The sequence below is a fragment of the Mustela putorius genome, unplaced genomic scaffold (assembly GCF_011764305.1).
Source record: "Mustela putorius furo isolate JIRA1106 unplaced genomic scaffold, ASM1176430v1.1 tig00003834_pilon_pilon_pilon, whole genome shotgun sequence".
Lineage (NCBI taxonomy): Eukaryota > Metazoa > Chordata > Mammalia > Carnivora > Mustelidae > Mustela > Mustela putorius.
Window position 1 is genome coordinate 51,311,110 of NW_025421987.1, and position 17,368 is coordinate 51,328,477.

A 17,368-nucleotide genomic window follows, 5' to 3' on the forward strand; every position below is an offset into this window, starting at 1 on the left:
GCCTAACTGACTTAACTGACTGAGCCACCCAGGCGCTCTAATCAATTTCTTTTTGTTGTTGAGCATATTCCATTGCACTGATATACCAACAATTTTTAATCTGTTCATTGTTGATGGGCATTTGGATTGTTTCCCCTTTTAGCTATTACAGATAAGACTGCTATGAACACTTAAGTGTAAATTTTTGAGTGGACATTGTTGGGGTCGATTCCACGTTAAAACATGTTAACCCCCTAGGGCCTGCCTGGGCCTACTTAGCCATAGTGACTCCATGTTGCCTAGGTAGACATTTTGTTGTCTAGAAAAGTTACTGCTCTCGGTTCCAGGTAACTGTTACTAAAACACACACCTAAAACAAGGCCAATTCCAGGTAACTATTACTAAAACACATACCTAAAACAAGGCCATTGGTAACCGTTACTAAAACACACAGATAGGAGACATCCAATCAGCCAAAGACACATAGGCAGATGTCTGTGATTGTGCCCTATAAAAACTAGCCTGTAAGGCCAAGGGGCGTCGCTCTCTTCGGAGGCGTCCCTGGCCGGTCAGTCTGACTTCTAATGCTTGGCATAGAATAAGGCTTTGCGTAACTTTGTCTCAGTCTCGTTCCTTTGATAACGGACCCAACAGACATAAGCTTTCATTTCTGCTGAAATAACTAGAAGTGGAGTCGCGGTGTCACATGGTTGGTGTGTGTTTAACTTTTTTTTTTTTTTTTTAAGATTTTATTTGAGAGAGAGAGAGTGAGTGAATATGAGCAGAGGGGAGAGGCATAGGGAGAGAGAGAAGCAGACTTCTTGCTAAGCAAGGAGCCCCATGAGGGGCTCCAACCCAGGACCCAGAGATCATGACCCAAGCCCGAGCCAGTTAGGTGCCTCGTGTTTAACTTTTTAAGAAACTGCCAAACTGATTTGCGAAGTGATTGTATCATATTCCAACCAGCAGTATATGAGAGCTCCAGGTGTTGACTACTCACAGCAAAACTGAGTATAATCAGTGATTGATTTTTTTTTGGGGGGGGGGTGGTGGTGAGAGCGCACGCGAGGGCGCTCACGTGCACTACAGCAGGGAGAGAAGCGAGGGAGAGGGGCAGAAGAAGAGAGAATTTTTTCTTTTTTAAAAGATTTTATTTATTTATTTTAGTGGGGGAGAGCATGCAAATACAAGCAGGGGTGGAGCTGAGGAAAAGGGAGAAACAGGCTCCCCAGTGAGCTGGGAGCCCACCGCGGGGCTTTTTGGGATCCTGACCTGAGCCCAAAGAAACCGCTTAACTGAGCCACTGAGGCGCCAGAACAAAGAGAATCTTAAACAGGCTACACACCCAGCACCAAGCCGCTACAGGGCTCAATCTCAGGACACTGAGATCATGATCCGAGCTGAAATCGAGTTTAACGCTTAACAGACCGAGCCACCATGTCTCCCTGGTCAGTGATTTTAATTCTACCCATTCTAGTGATTGTGGGATGGTATCTAATTTTGATTTTAATTTACATTTCCCTAATGATTAATAATGCCAAATATCTTCTCATATGATTATTTTTTCTTCTTCAACATATTATCTTTGGTGAAGCGTCTATTCATGTCTTTTGCCCTTTTAAAAATTAGATTGATTTTCTGATTTCGATTATCAGTAATGCTGACCACATTTAACAAGTTAGTATTCCATCTTCCTTAATTTTTTAGGAGAGTATGTATAATTTTGGTATTTCTTCCTTAAATACTTGGTAGAATTTACCAGCGCACCCACAGTTTCCTTTGCAAGAATGTTTTTTTAAATAATAAATTCAAATTGATTACTGCATACAGTTCAATTCACGTTATCTATTTCTTCTTTGGTGAGCACTAGTACTCTGTGTTTTTCTAGGATTTTAACCATTTCATATCAGCTTCAAATTTGGCATACTTTTTAAAATAATTTCCACATTGTATTTCAAGTATCTGTAGAATCCCCAGTGATGTTCTCTCATCCATGATATTGATACTTTGTGTTCTTCCCCCTTTTAATCTAAGCAGTCTGGCCAGAAGTTTATCAGTTTTATTGATATTCTTAAAAAAGCGGCTTTTGATTTTACTTAATTTTCTCTATTGATTTTTGTTTTCTTTCCTTGTTTTGTGGCCTTATACTAATTAATCCTTTCTACTTATTTGAGTTTCATTTCCTCATTCCTCCCCCACCACCTAGTTTTTAAAGGTAGATTATGAGGTCATTGATTTAAGATTTTTTTCTTTTTGTAGTGAAGATATTTAATCCTGTACATTTTCATTTAAATACTATTGTGTTCCTGGAATATAGATTACTTGGTTATAATGTGTAATCATTTTTATAATTGCTAAATTTGTTTTGTTAGTGTTTTATTAAGGATTTGTTGTGTCTATGTTCATAAGGGATATTGATCTATTGTTTTCTTACAGTGTCTTTCAAATTTGGCATCAGGGTAATGTGAGCATCTTAAAATGAATTGGGAAGAAAATTTTGTGTAGAGTCAGTATTTATTTCATGAATTCACAAAGCAGACTTGAGGGCGCAGACATTTGTCTGTGGGAAGACTTTTTTCACTCCACACTCCGTTTCATGAACTGAGATGGGGTTATCCAATTTATGTGTTTCTTGAGTGAGCTTTGCCAGATTGTGTCTTTCAAAAAATTTATTTGCATACAACTCTGTATAATATTCTCATATTATCCTTTAATGTCTTTAGGATTTGCAGTGGCCCTCCCTTGCTTTTATTCCTGCAAACAGTTAATTTTGTCTTCTCTCCTTTTTTCTTGGTTAGTCTGGCTAGAGATTTATCAATTTTATTGATTTCTTCAAAGAGCCAACTTTGAATTTCATTGAGTTTTCTCTGTTTTTCACTTGTTTACTATTTCATTGATTTCTGCTTGTATCTTTAATATTTTTTCTTTTCCTCTTGCTTTGGGCTTAATTTGCCCTTCTTTTTCTAGTTGTGCATGTGTGCTTTAGGAGGAAACTGAATTCATCGACTTAAGACCTTTCTTATTTTCCAATATAAACACTGTTCTCTAAATTTCCCTCTAAGCCTGCTTGAGAGAGCTCTCTGGCTTCCGTGGGCGAAAGCACACATGTGCTTTCTAATTGTTCTTTTTAAAAATTTTTTATTTACTTAAAAGGTTTATTTTCAGTGTTCCAGAATTCATTGTTTATGCACCACATCCAGTGCTCCGTGCACTACTGCCCTCCATAATACCCACCACCAGGCTCACCTGACTTCCCACCCCCCCACGCCCCCACCCCTTCAAAACCCTCAGATTGTTTTTCAGCGTTCCTAGTCTCTCGAGGTTCATCTCCCCCTCCGATTTCCCCCAACTCCTTTCTCCTCTCTATCTCCACATGTGCTTTCTATCAGCGCAGTGGAAGATTCCCACCCATTCCGTGCTCAGTCAGGTTTCGGGCTCTTCCCCCCACCCCCTGCAGGTGGTTCTGCTTTACTGCTCTCAGAAGCAGAGACCTTTGCCCGGGAATGGTGGTGAGAGGGATTGTTGTTTGTTTCCCTGTTCAGGGTGTGGGCAGATGGGCATTCTTGTTTCCCACTTAAGTACAGGCAGCTTTATTTCTCAGCTTCCTTTGAGCAGTGATTTGCCTCTACGCAAAACAAAGGCGAGAGTCTTGCCTTTCCATCTCAAGGGGGAAGACAGCTTTTGCTTCTATTCCTCCATCAGATTTCAGTAGATCTTTTCCTGAACGCTGGTGGTGAGCGTGTTCCTGCTTTTGCCCGCGCAGCTGAAGGCTTTTGCTTCCTAAGAGAGCAGGTTCCAAGAAGTGAGCGGTGTATTTTACTGGCCAGGAGAGACAGATCCCCGAGGTCTCCTGCTCTGCACCAAAAGCACAGGCTTTAGAACCTGGGAAAAGTGATTTGACTGAATGCAGGGCTCTGCTTTTGTCTGCCTCTCCCATGAATTTTAAGTGTCTGTTACGGATTTGTGAAATTGTTACTTTTCTTTTTTATTCTCTTATGGTGGCCGCTGCTTCCGCCAGTGCTGTGTAAAAGATAAAACAGTTTTTGCAATTGTACTTTCTCAGGAACACACACTTTTGGAAATTCAGTTCATCTGATTTCCATTTGACTTTAGTTCTCTGACTGGCTTAAAAACATTATGATTTGGGGGATTACTTAGATTTTTCTGTATGTGTGGCGTTATGTTCTCTTATGGGTTTGTGTATCTAAGCAGAAATAGGTGATATATTTGGTGCATCGAAAAAAAAGTCTGCAATTCAATTTCTAATAAGTATTTCGAGAAACTATAAGAAAAACAAATGTAATCTAAATAAACAAAATAAAATAATAAAACAAGAAAAATAAAATAGAAAACAAACGTATAATTGAGATAATCAACCAAGACAAAAGCGGCATTTTTGAAATCACTTAAAAAAAAAAAAGAGTAACAAACCTCTGTTCAGAGAAGGAAAAAATAAAATATGCTAATATCAGAAATGAAAAAGGAAACGGTAGTACAGTTTCTGCAGGAATTTAAAAAGATAATAAAATTGATATTAAGAACAGACACTTGCTACTGAATTTCACAATATAAGTTATACAATTTCCTTTTAAAGGAAAATTCATCAAAACCAATACAAGAGGAAATAGAAAATCTGAGTAGTCTTATATGTACCAAATATATTGGATCCATAATTAAAGTCTTCACATATGTATACCTTCCCCTGCATACAAAAAATAGGTCTAAATGATTTACTTGTGAATTTATGGAACTTTTGTAAAATAGATAATATTAAAGAGAATGGTTAATAAAAAGAGAATTTCCTGCCTTGGTGTGTGCATAGTCATAATAACAAAACCTGGTCAAAATTTTTAAAAATCTGTAAGCCAGTGACTTTCATGAACAAGGATGTGATGATTCAAAGGAAAACATTATCAAATTCAACAAAGTATATAAAAAGATGAGACTTCAGGAATAAGTTGGGGTTATTCAGGAAATCAAAAATTGGTTTAACATTTTAATATAAGCCAGTATAATTTCCCACAGTAACAAAATAAGGGATAAAACCATGTAATTTTTTCAATAGATATAGAAATAGAACTTGGTTAAATATAACACCTCTTTATGATTAAAAAAACCTTATTTGTAAGCTATGAATAAGCTTCAAATTACTTTAAAGATATCTATGAAAAGTATAGTATAGGGGTGCCTGGGTGGCTCAGTGGATTAAAGCCTCTGCGTTTGGCTCAGGTCATGATCCCAGAGTCCTGGGATCGAGCCATGCATCGGGCTCTCTGCTCATCGGGGAGCCTGCTTCCTCTTCCTCTCTGCCTGCTTCTCTGCCTACTTGTGATCTCTGTCTGTCTGTCAAATAAATCAAATCTTAAAAAAAAAAAAAGTATAGTATATAGCATACTAATTGGTTATAAACATTAAAATTTTTCTTTCAGAAGAGGACAACACTCTTACACTGTTGGTAGGAATGCAGACTGGTCAGCCACTCTGGAAAACAGCATGTAGTTTCCTCAAAAAGTTAAAAATAGAACTGCCTTATGACCCAGCAACTGCACTTCTGGGTATTATCCAAAGAATATAAACATAGTGATCTAAAGGGACACATGTTCCCAAATGTTGATAGCAGCAATGTCCACAATAACCAAATTATGGAAAGAGCCCAGCTGTCTGTCGACAGATGAATGGATAATGAAGATGTGGTGTATAAATATGTAATGGAATACTATCCAGCCATCAAAAAGAATGAAATCTTGCTATTTGCAATGATGTGGATGGAACTAGAGGGTATTATGCTAAGTGAAATAAGTCAGTCAAGAAAGACAAGTATCATATGATCTCACTCATGTGTGGAATTTAAGAAACAAAACAGATGAACATAGGGAAAGGGAAGGAAAAATAACAAGTTGAGAACAGAGGGAGACAAATCATAAGAGACTTTTAACCATTGGAAGCAAATTGAGGGTTTCTGGGGTTGGGGTCTTGGGATGGTATAACTGGGTGGTGGGCATTAAGGAGGGCACATGATGTAGTGAATACTAGGTGTTATATGCAACTGATGAATCACTAAATTCATCCTCTGAAACTAATAATACAGTATATGTTAATTAAATTGAATTTAAAAAAAATTTTTCCCTCAGAGACTAGCACTAAGGCAAGGACAACCACACTTACCATGTTTATTCATCATTGTCCTCGATGTTATATCATAGCCATTACAGTAAGCTAGAAGAAAGATGTAAATCTTAGAATAGAAGAAATAAAGCTATTAACATACAGCATGATGTGAAGATTAGAAAAATTCTAAAAAATATATAACCATAAACCACTATAGTTAGTCAATGAATTTAGCCAAGTAATAAAATCAATTAAAAACCAAACTGGGATATAGAATTTTTAAAAAATGAAACATTGATAATACTATCCATCAAAATAAGCATGAGAATAAATCTAGAGTAATAAGTGAAGGGCTATGTAGACTGAATGAAATGGAGATCTCAGTAGTCATTTTTCTCAAATTATTTTACAGACCTCATAGGTAGATGCAAAGTAATTACAAAGTTGGGTGTCCATTTTATTCATGTACTTTGTAACTTCATACTTTCATAAATTTATGTATGTTACATAATTTTATATATCAAATATTTAATATAACTAGCAAAAAATGAATATAATGTACATACATCTCATAGCAATGACAAATAATTTTAATATTAAACAATTTTATAAATTTACACAAATCAAAAAATAAGTGATGAACAGAACAATATGTCTTAAAATCTTAAAAGAAGCAGGCATCTTACTGGAAAAATACACAAATGGATTATACACATACAAAAAAAGTTGTCAATCTCACATTTAATTGAAAAACATACAAAATAAAAAGTTCATGCAAAAACCAATTTGCCCTTAACAGATTGGCCAAAATTTTATATCTAGTAGTTGTGTCTATAGATACTCCCATTAAATATTGGTAATATTGTAAGGTGGTAGAACTTTCTTGAGAGTAATAGGACAGTGTCTTTCATAATTTAAAAGAAAACTATCTTTGATGTAGAAATTTATTAATCAAACTGTTACTCTAACACCTAGAAGCACTGTTAAATAATTTGTGAAATGTCTATTTTTTAATAATAATTTTCAGTATAAGATGGCTGAATATACAATTCCTTTACAATTACATCTATAAAGCCAAGTTAGTATTGTGCTAAATGATGACATAGGGGAAGGTTTGCCACTAAAATTAGAAACAAGTCAAAATCTATCAATTTAACCAAATTAGAGACATGTGTACCTAAAAATATCTCATTTGTAAATTTCATATATTTTATGTGGAAGTTTATACATATATACAAATACATGTAGTCAATGAATGGAAGTCTATAGCTTGGTTAATATATATCCTGTTCACTTTATGTTAAAGGGCACTAATCACAAATACTAATAACAAAGGGATGCTTGATAAACAACTCTAATGATCTGTTGGTAAACCTTGGTTTTAATGGAGGCCTGTGGACCATGAAAGAGAAAACCAAACATCCCCTGAGAAAGTAAATGCACTAAATATTGACATGAACTAAAACAAAACAAAACAAATAAAGCAACAACCCAACAAATTAACAAACTTAAGAAAAACAACTTCTCAATTATATATTACTTATGTAGCCACAATAGAAAATATTTTTCTATTTATTTTATATAAATAATTTTATATTTCTTATTGTATTGAATATACCAGAAGAAATTATACACGAACACTTCATGCTATTTATTAATTCAGTTCCTCAGCAGAATTCTCTGTCTTGAGTATATATATATAGATGACCATTGCTTGTAGTATCGTGGAAGTATATGCAATTTCTAAAATCATGAGATAGTAAAGAGAAGCCAAAATAAAGAAAAGAAAAATAGCCCTTAAACTTACAGAAAACTTAAGTAACAATTTGCATGATGACACATTTATTAAGAAATGTCAATTTTTCAGGGTGCCTGGGTGGCTCAGTGGGTTAAAGCCTCTGCCTTCGGCTCAGGTCATGATCCCAGGGTCCTGGAATCGAGTCCCACATCAGGCTCTCTGCTCAGCAGGGAGCCTGCTTCCCCCTCTCTATCTGCCTGCCTCTCTGCCTACTTGTTGTGATCTCTGTCTGTCAAATAAATAATAAATAAAATCTTAAAAAAAATTTTTTTAAAGACTTATTTATTTATTTGAGAGATAGAGAAAGAGAAAGAAAGCGCTCTCATGCAGGGGAGGGGCAGAAGGAGAGGAAAGAATCAGGCATCTGAACCTAGAATCCCAAGCCTCCTCTGCACTGAGTCTGGAGCCTCACTTGGGGCTCTATCTCACGACCTTGAGCTGAAAACAAGAGTCAGACACTTAACTGACTGAGCCGCCCAGGTGACCCCAGATATCAAGCTTTTTAACACCATCTCTTGGGAATGATAGAACGACCAAGTGAGATTCCTGGAAATGGAGTAAATAAATGACTGTGAATCCTCTCTAGTTACATCAGGAATTTGCCACATAACTCTCCTAAATTTAGTTTTTTAATTTTCTGAAAGTATGGAATTACTGTTCTTAAAGATGACTTCAACGAACACAGTGATTGCTGCATCAAAATATACACAAACACTTTTTAAAGAAAATGTCTTTAGAGTGTTCAAAATAATATAACTTACTATTGACAAAATCATGAATACACAGAGTAAATGTTTATTGTATAATGATATACTCTTTGTGTATTTGCTTATTGATAATGATTTTATTTTTTAACAGCAGGTTATTTAGAGCAGTGTTTGCCGCCTTGATTAAAAGCCATTTTTTTTTTTTAAATTGCAGGTCCATTGAGATATAATTGACATAAAACATTACATAAGTTTAAAGTATATATTGTGATGATATGATACACTTATATGCTGCAAAATGAAGACTACAGTAGTGTTAGTTAACACCTCACATAATTACCAGTTTTTTTGTGGAAAGAACTTTATAAGACCTATTCTTTTAGAATCTTTCAAGTATATAATTCAGTATTATCAACTATAGTACATCAGTTATACATTAGATCGCTAGAACTTACCATATAACTTGAACTTTTGACACTTTGATGGATTTCCCCCCATTTCTTCTAGCCCCTGGCAACCACTATTCTACACTCTGTTTTCGTTAGTTCTTCTTTTTAAGATTCTACTTTAAAAAGATATCAGACTGCATTTGTCTTTTTTTGTGTGACCTTTGTCACTTAGCCTAATGCCCTCAAGTTCTATCCATGTTGTAAAATGGCAAGATTTCCTCCTGTCTCTTGGCTAAATAATATTCCATTGTGTGGATGTATGTATATACCATATATATTCACAGACACACACATACACCCACATTTTCTTTATCCACTCAACTGAAGTTAGGCACTTGGGTTGTTTCCATATTAGGTATTACAAATAATGCTACAAGAATGCAGGAGTGCAGTGATCTCTTTGTGATACTGATTTCATTTCCTTTGGATACATGCCTAGAAGTGAAATTAGTAGATCATATTGCAATTCAATTTAAATTTTTAAAGAACTCTCCACATTATTTTTTATGCTGGCTATACCAATTTACATTCCTACAAACAGAACATGGAGATTTCAAGTTCTTCACATATTTGTTTGTTATCTCTCTCTCTTTTTGATAAAAGTCATTCTAATAGATGTGGGATTATATATTATTATGGTTTTGATATTCATTTCCATGGTGATTAGTGACACTGAACATCTTTTCATATACCTATTGGCCATTTTTCTGTCTTCTTTGGAAAACTTCTTTAGTTTCTTTGCTGATTTTTAATCACATTTTTGTTTTTTTAACTATTCAGTAAATATCATGAATTCTTTATATATTTTGAATATAACCCTTTGTCAAATGTATAATGTACAAATATTATCTTCATTAGGTTCTCTTTTCATTTTGTTAGTTGTTTCTTTTGCTATGCAGAAGGTTGTTAGTTTGATGTAGTCCATTTATTTATTTTTGCTTTTGTTGCCTGTGCTTTTAGTGTCATACCCAAAAAATTATTGCCAAGACAATGTCAAAGAGATTTTTTTTTTCTAGGAGCTTCAGGTCCTATATTTAAGTCTTTAATCCATTTTGAATTAATTTTTGTGAATGGTATAAGATAGGGGTCCAGTTTCATACTTCTGTATGTGATTATCTAATTATTGGTACCAGGGTAATGTTGACCTTGTAAAGTAAATTTGGAAGTATTCCTTTCAATTTTTGGAAGACTTTGAGGAATTAGTGTTAATTCTTTAAATGTTTGGTAGACTTTACCAGGGAAGCTCTTGGTCTAGGGCTTTTTATCTGTTGAGACATTTTTGGTTATTAACTCAATATCAGTACTGGTTTGTTCTAGTTCTTCATGATTCAGTCTTGGTAGGTTCTGTTTCTAGAAATTTGTGCATTTCTTCTAGGTTATCCAATTTGTTGGCATGTAACTGTTCGTAGTAGAACCTTATAATCCTTTTTTCAACTGCAGTATTAGTTGTAGTGCCTCCTCTTTCATTTATGATTTTATTTAGTCTTTTTTGTTCTTAGTCAATCAACAAAAAGTTTCTGTTTATTAATTTTATTTATCTTTTCAGAGAGCTAGCTCTTAATTTCCTTCATTTTTCTACTGTTTTATGGTCTCCATTTATTTCTGCTGTGATCATTGTCATTTCCCTCCTTTTACTAAATTTGGAATTAGTTTGATCTTCTTTTTCTAGTCCCTTGAAGGGTTAAGTGAGATTGCTTATTTGAGATTTTTTTCCTCCTTAATGTAGACACTTATCACTATAAGCTTCTCTGTAAGAATTGCTTTTGCTGAATTATATAAGTTTTGGTATTATATTTCCATTTTTATTTGTTTCAATATTTTGGGGGGGACTTCCCCTTTGATCTCTTCCTGACCCACTGGTTATTCAGGGCTGTTTTGTTTAATTTCCACGTATTTGTTAATTTTTCAGTTTTCTTCTTGTTGTTGATTTCTAGTCTCACACCACTGTGTTCAGAAAAGATACTTGGTATGACTTTAATCTTATTAAATTTATTAAGACTTATTTTGTAACCCATTGTATGATCTATCTCTGAGACTGTTTCTTGTACACTTGAGAAGAGTGTGTATGTTGCTGCTTTTGGATACAGTGTTCTGTACATAATGTTAGGTCTATTTGTCCTAAATTATAGTTCAAGTCCAGTGTTTTCTTATTTACTGTCTGGATGATCCATTGTTAGGAGTAGGATATTAAAGGTCCCTACTATTATTGTCAATTTCTTCCTTCAGATCTGTTAGTATTTGCTTAATATATTTAGGTACCCTAATGTTGGATGCATATATATTTATGGTTGTTATATTGTCTTGATGAATTGACAACTTTATTATATAATAACCATCTTTGTTTACCATTTCTGTCTTAAAGCCCGTTTTTTTCTGACATAAATATAGTTAACACTACTTTCTTTTGGTTTCCACTTGTTTGGAACATTTTTTCCATCACTTCATTTTAAGACTATGAGTGTTCTTAAATCTGAAGTGAGTGTCTTATACACAGCATTTATTTGGGTTTCATTTTTTTAATCCACCCAGGTATTCAATAACTTTTGATTGGATAATTTAATTTATTTACATTAAATAATTATTTATTGATAAGGACTTATTAACACCATTTTATTAATTATTCTGGCTGTTTTATATTTCTTTTGTTCCATCCTTTCTCTCTAGCTGTCCTCCTTTGATAATTAATGATTTTTCATAATGGTATGCTTTAATTTTCTTCTCTTTATCTTTTACGTATTTAGTGTAGGTTTAGTGTAGGCTTTTGCCATGTGATTGCTGTAAAATTACATAAACCATTATGTATAAAGAATGGTCTATTTTGGGGCACCTCAGTGGCTCAGTGGATTAAAGCCTCTGCCTTCAGCTCAGGTCATGATCCATCCTGGGATCAAGCCCCACATTGGGCTCTCTGCTCAGCAGGGAGCCTGCTTCCTCCTCTCTCTCTGCCTGCCTCTCTGCCTACTTGTGATCTCTGTCTGTCAAATAAATAAATAAATAATCTTTTTTTTAAAAAAAGGTCTATTTTAAGCTGATAACTTTGATCACATGAGAAAACTCAGGTTTTAGACCCCCACTTTTATGTTTTTGATGTCATGTTTATCTCTTTCATGTTTTATATTCATTAGCAAATTATTTTAGCCACAGTTATTTTTAAATCTTTTGTCCCTTAACCTTATACTACAGTTAGGTGGCTAATACACTACCATATTATGGTATTAGAATATTCTGAATTTGATTGACTATGTACTTACCTCTATCAATGTATTATATATTTTTATATGTTTTCATGTTAATAATTACCATCCCTTTAGCTCAAAGAACTCCTTTCAGAAGCTCTTGTAAGGTAGATCTAGTGGGAATGAACTCCCTCAGCACTGTTTGTATGGTTTCCTCTTTTTCTCTCTTTCATTTCTGAAAGACAAGTTTTCCAAATAGAGTATTCTTGATTGACAGTTTTTTTTTTCTTTCAGTATTTTGAATATATCATATTAACTCTGTACTGGCCTGTAGGAAATCAAATTGTCTAATAGGGGTTTGATTGTACATTATAAATTTCTTGTCCCTGGCTATTTTTAAGGTTTTTTCTTTGAGTTTTTATAGTTTTAATATGATATATCTTAAGGAAGAGTTCTCTAAGTTTTATTTGTTTGGTGATCTATAAGTTTCATGAACTTAGATCTCCAAATCTCTCCCCATATTTGGGAAGTTCTAGGTCATTATTCCTTTAAATAAGCTTTCTGTCTCCTATCTCCTCTCTTCTGCTTCTTGGACCCAAATAATCAGCAAACTGTTGCTCTTGCTATAGATTATGTAGGCTTTTTTCATTCTTTCTCATTATTTCTTTATTTTCCTTTTAATAATTCCAAAGATCTCGTCTTCTAATTCATAGAATCTTTCTTCCATTTGATCCATTCTTCTGTTGATCTCCCTATTGTATTTTTCATTTCATTCACTGTATTCTTCAGCTTTAAAATTTTTGTTTGGTTCTTATTCATCTATGATTTCTACTTCTTAGTTAAAATCTCATTCTGTTCCTGTATCTTTTTCCTGATTTTGTTGAAGAGTCTTCCTGTATTTTTTTTTATTTTTATTTTTATTTATTTATTTATTTTTTTGTAGCTCATGGAACTTCCCTGAAATAGCTACTTTGAATCTTTATGGGATAAACTGCAGATATTCATGTTTTTGCAGTTGCTTACTGAAAGAATGTTGTAATCCTTGGTGGTGTCATGTTTCTTTGATTTTTCATGTCTCTTGAAGTCTTGTGTTGCTACTTCTGCATTTGAAGTAGCAGTCACTTCCTCCAGTCTTTACTGACTGACTGGAGAGAAATGTCTTCTGTCAGCCCTCATAGTTATTCTGTAACATTCTCACATCTTCCTGGGATACACCTGATCCATCTTTCTTGCTCCCTCTTGTGGCAGAATTTTAAAATTTGCATTAACAAAAAACAAAAACAATTCTTCAATGCACCCAGCTGGTGCTGAAATATCTCTCTCTCATTTTCCCGAGGGTGGAGCTGAAGCTCTAGTATGTGGTGTCTTCTTGTCTGGGAGATTAGGGGACATCTTTTTTCATGTGCCCACCAGGCATTTTCCAAAACTCATTGTTACTGTCACTAGGAATACACTGAATGCATCAGACACAAGGTTGAGGTATTTGAGTTGGGCAGAGTGCTGGTGGTGTCTATGGGCTAACTGAAAATTTGCTAGTGAAGTATATCTAGTGATTGCAGGTAGGCTTTTTGATGGAGTCTGTGATACCATGTAGGCTCCATGTCCCTTTAATGCCCTGTGAGAGTCTTATCTGCTTCTTTTAGCTTCTTTCTCCCCCCAAATTACGGAGCTCATAACTCAGTACTTTGGATGGGACGAGAGAGAAATGGGCTTGGATAGTTTCCTACACAGCTGAGGAGCTGGGCATTTACTCATATGCTTTTACTCTCCCCTTCAGGAGAAATCATTGGCTAAGAAGGTCTCTCTTAGCACAAGCAATGTTGCCTTGGCAGAGGGGTGATGTAAAGTTGAACTATTTCTCTTCCCCAGTGCATCATAACTTTTATATATTTTGCTGCAATAGTATGCTGACACTTCTCTGCTGGAAACCTGGGCTTTTACAAAGGCTCTCTCATTTGAGGGTGGTTGTCTAAGACAGTGTTCCCCAGATGCTGCCAGATTGTAGCCAAGAGGGGTTAGAGCCAGGACTGAGGATGATATTCCGAATACTCAATGCAGGGGTAGGCAAGACTCCTCCTGGGTACTTTGGCATATGGCACTGGATCTCATAAGGCACTTATGTCTGTGGATGGATGCCAAATTATTGTTGAAGGAGGATATGAACAAGGGATATCTTACTTAGCCATTTTGCTGACCTCACTTCTGAAGCCAGTTTTAGTTAGCTAAATATTTGCTGAATATTTACTTTATCTCCACCAGGTTGACATTCTGTGATGGGATAGAGATTAAATAGGTTTATGTGTAACAGAGGCTACAGATTCCAAAGTCATAATAGAAATAAAGAGCATTTATTCTTAATTTCAATACATGATAGAAATGTGGACCTCAAAATGGGTATTTGTAAATGTCTGCAATGCCAGCATTTTTTAAAAGATTTTATTCATTTATTTGTCTGAGAGAGAGAGAAAGAGAGAGCACGCACAAGAAGGGGTAGTGGCAGGCAGAAGGAGAAGCAGGCTCATTCCTGAGCAAGGAGCCCAGTGGAAGACTCGATCCCAGGACCCTGGAATCATGTCCTGAGCTGAAGGCAGACACTTAACCCTCTGAGCCACCCATTCTTTGCCAGCGTTTTTTATATGTACAGAATTGGTTGCATATGTATTAAAATATTTGGATCACTTCAAGTAAGAAGGTTTATTATCTTAGGATCCTTTCTCTTTATGCTCATTATAGGAAGGAGTTAACTGTAATATCAGAGATATAGGAAATTAATAAGAAGGCTTTTAAAAGTTAATTCTTGATGTAGTAAAACCATACCCATCCATACCAGCCAGTTAGTATCCAAACAACAATACAATCTATACATGTGTGCACATTTTCTAGGGTTTACTATGCAAGGTTATTTCTAATGTACATGACAATGGCAGAATACTAGAATAAAGGGTATGAGGATCTCCAGCTAACTAGGTATCACAAAATTACTCTCAAAATTGTGTCAATTTATACTCTCCATAAATATAAGAGTTGTCCTTTTCTTACACTTTTGTAAATGTTTGATATTATCCTGTTTTTGCCAATCTGAAAATGAGAAATGGTATCTCACTGTTAAAATTTGTATTTATTAGATACAAATGAAGTTGAACATCTTTTGTTTTCTCTTGGCAGTTTTGGGCATGTCTCGTATCTCCTGATCAATTATCTTTAAAAGTTATTACTGAGATATAATTGACATACAGTGTTGTATTAGTTTCAGGAGTACAACATATTGATTTGACAGTTTCATATGATACTCATGCTAACTAATAATTGTAGTTACCATATAACATTATTACAATATTTTTTATTATATTCTCTATGTTGTACTTTTTTCCTTTGGGACTTATTTATTTTATAGCCAGAAATCTGTATCTCTTACTCTCCATCTATTTTACCCGTCCCTCTCCCCCACCTGCCCTCTGGCAACTACCAGTTTGTTCTCTATTTTTTGGTTTTGTGTATTTTGTTTTTAGATTCCACATATAAGTGAAATCATATAGTATTTGTTTTACTCTGACTTATTTCACTTAGCTAAATACTCTCTAGGTCCATCCACCTTTTTACAATTGGCAATATTTCATTTTTTTATGGATGAGTAATATTTTACTATTTATATGTACTACATCTTCTTTATCCATTCATCTATCAATAGACACTTGGGTTGCCTCCATATGTTGGCTATTGTAAATAAAGCTGCCATGAAGATAGGAGTGGATATATCTTTTTGAGTTAGTGTTTTCATTTTGGGGGTGGGTGATTACATTACTGTATCATATGATGTTTCTACTTTAAATTTTTTGAGGCAACTCCATACTGTTTTCCACAGTGATTGCACCAGTTCACATTCCCACCAACAGGGCATAAGGATTTCCTTTTCCTCACGTCTTCACCAACACTTGTTGTTTGCTTTGTTTTATTTTTATATTTATATATATTATATTTTATATTAGCCATTCTGACTGATAAGAGATGATGCCTAATTGTGGTTTTGATTTTCATCATTTCCTTGATGATTAATGATATTGAGCATCTTTTCATGTATCTCTTGGGGTTTATATATCTTCTTCAGAAAAATATCTATTCAGCTGACTGGTTTTCCCAACACCATTTATTGAAAGGACTGTTTTTTCTCCATTGTATATACTTGTTTCCTTTTTCATGGATTAATTGACCATATAGGTATGAGTTTATTTCTGGGGTCTCTGTCATGTTCTGTTGATCTATATTTCTGTTTTTGTGCCAGTACCATACTGTTTTGGTTATTACAGCTTTCTAGTATAGCTTGCAATCTGGGATTGTGATGTCTCCAGCTTTGCTTTTCTTTCTCAAGATTACTTTGGCTATTTGAGGTCTTTTGTGGTTCCATAAAAATTTTAGTGTTATTTGTTCTAGTTCTGTGATAGATGGTATTGGTATTTTGGTAAGGATTGCATTGAATATATAGATTGCTTTGGGTAGTATGGACATTTAACAATACCAGTTCTTCCAATACACAAGCATGCTATGTTTTCTATTGTTTATGTTGTCTTCAATGTATTTCATCAATGTCTTGTCATTTTAAGAGTATAGGTCTTTCAGCCCTTTGGTTAAGTTTATTCTTAGGTATTTTATTCTTTTTATGTAATTATAAATGGGATTATTTTCTTAATTTCACTTTCTGATAGCTCTTATTAGTATATAGAAACAACCAATTACTGTATATTAATTTTGTATCCTTCAATGTTACTGAATTCACTTATTCTAATAGTTTTTTGGTGGGATTTTAGGTTTTTTTAATATATAGTGTTGTGTCATCTATAGATAGTAACAGTTTTACTTCTTCCTTGCCAATCTGGCTGACTTTTATTTATTTATTTATTTCATTTTCTTGTCTGATTGTTGTGGCTAGGACTTCCAGTACTATGTTAAATAAAAGTGGTGGACAACATTGTCTTATTCCTGACTTAGAGAAAAAGCTTCCATTTTTCACTACTGATTATGATGTTAGCTATAAATTTTTCACATGTGGCCTTTTGTAAGTTGAGATGTTTCCTCTAAACCCACTTTGTTGAGAATGTTTATTACGGATGGATGTTGTATTTTGACAAATGATTTTTCTGCATCTGTTCAGATGAT

The 17,368-nt window shown here is 34.5% G+C and overlaps 1 long non-coding RNA gene across 1 annotated transcript in view; it reads left to right on the forward strand.

Annotated features, from left to right (window-relative positions):
* Positions 1-533: 533 nt before the first annotated feature.
* Positions 534-17,368, forward strand: part of LOC106006004 — a 149,628-nt gene continuing 132,793 nt past the window's right edge. The window contains exon 1 of the long non-coding RNA XR_001179791.2: positions 534-688. This is a non-coding gene — a long non-coding RNA (uncharacterized LOC106006004). The remainder of the gene's footprint in view (positions 689-17,368) is intronic.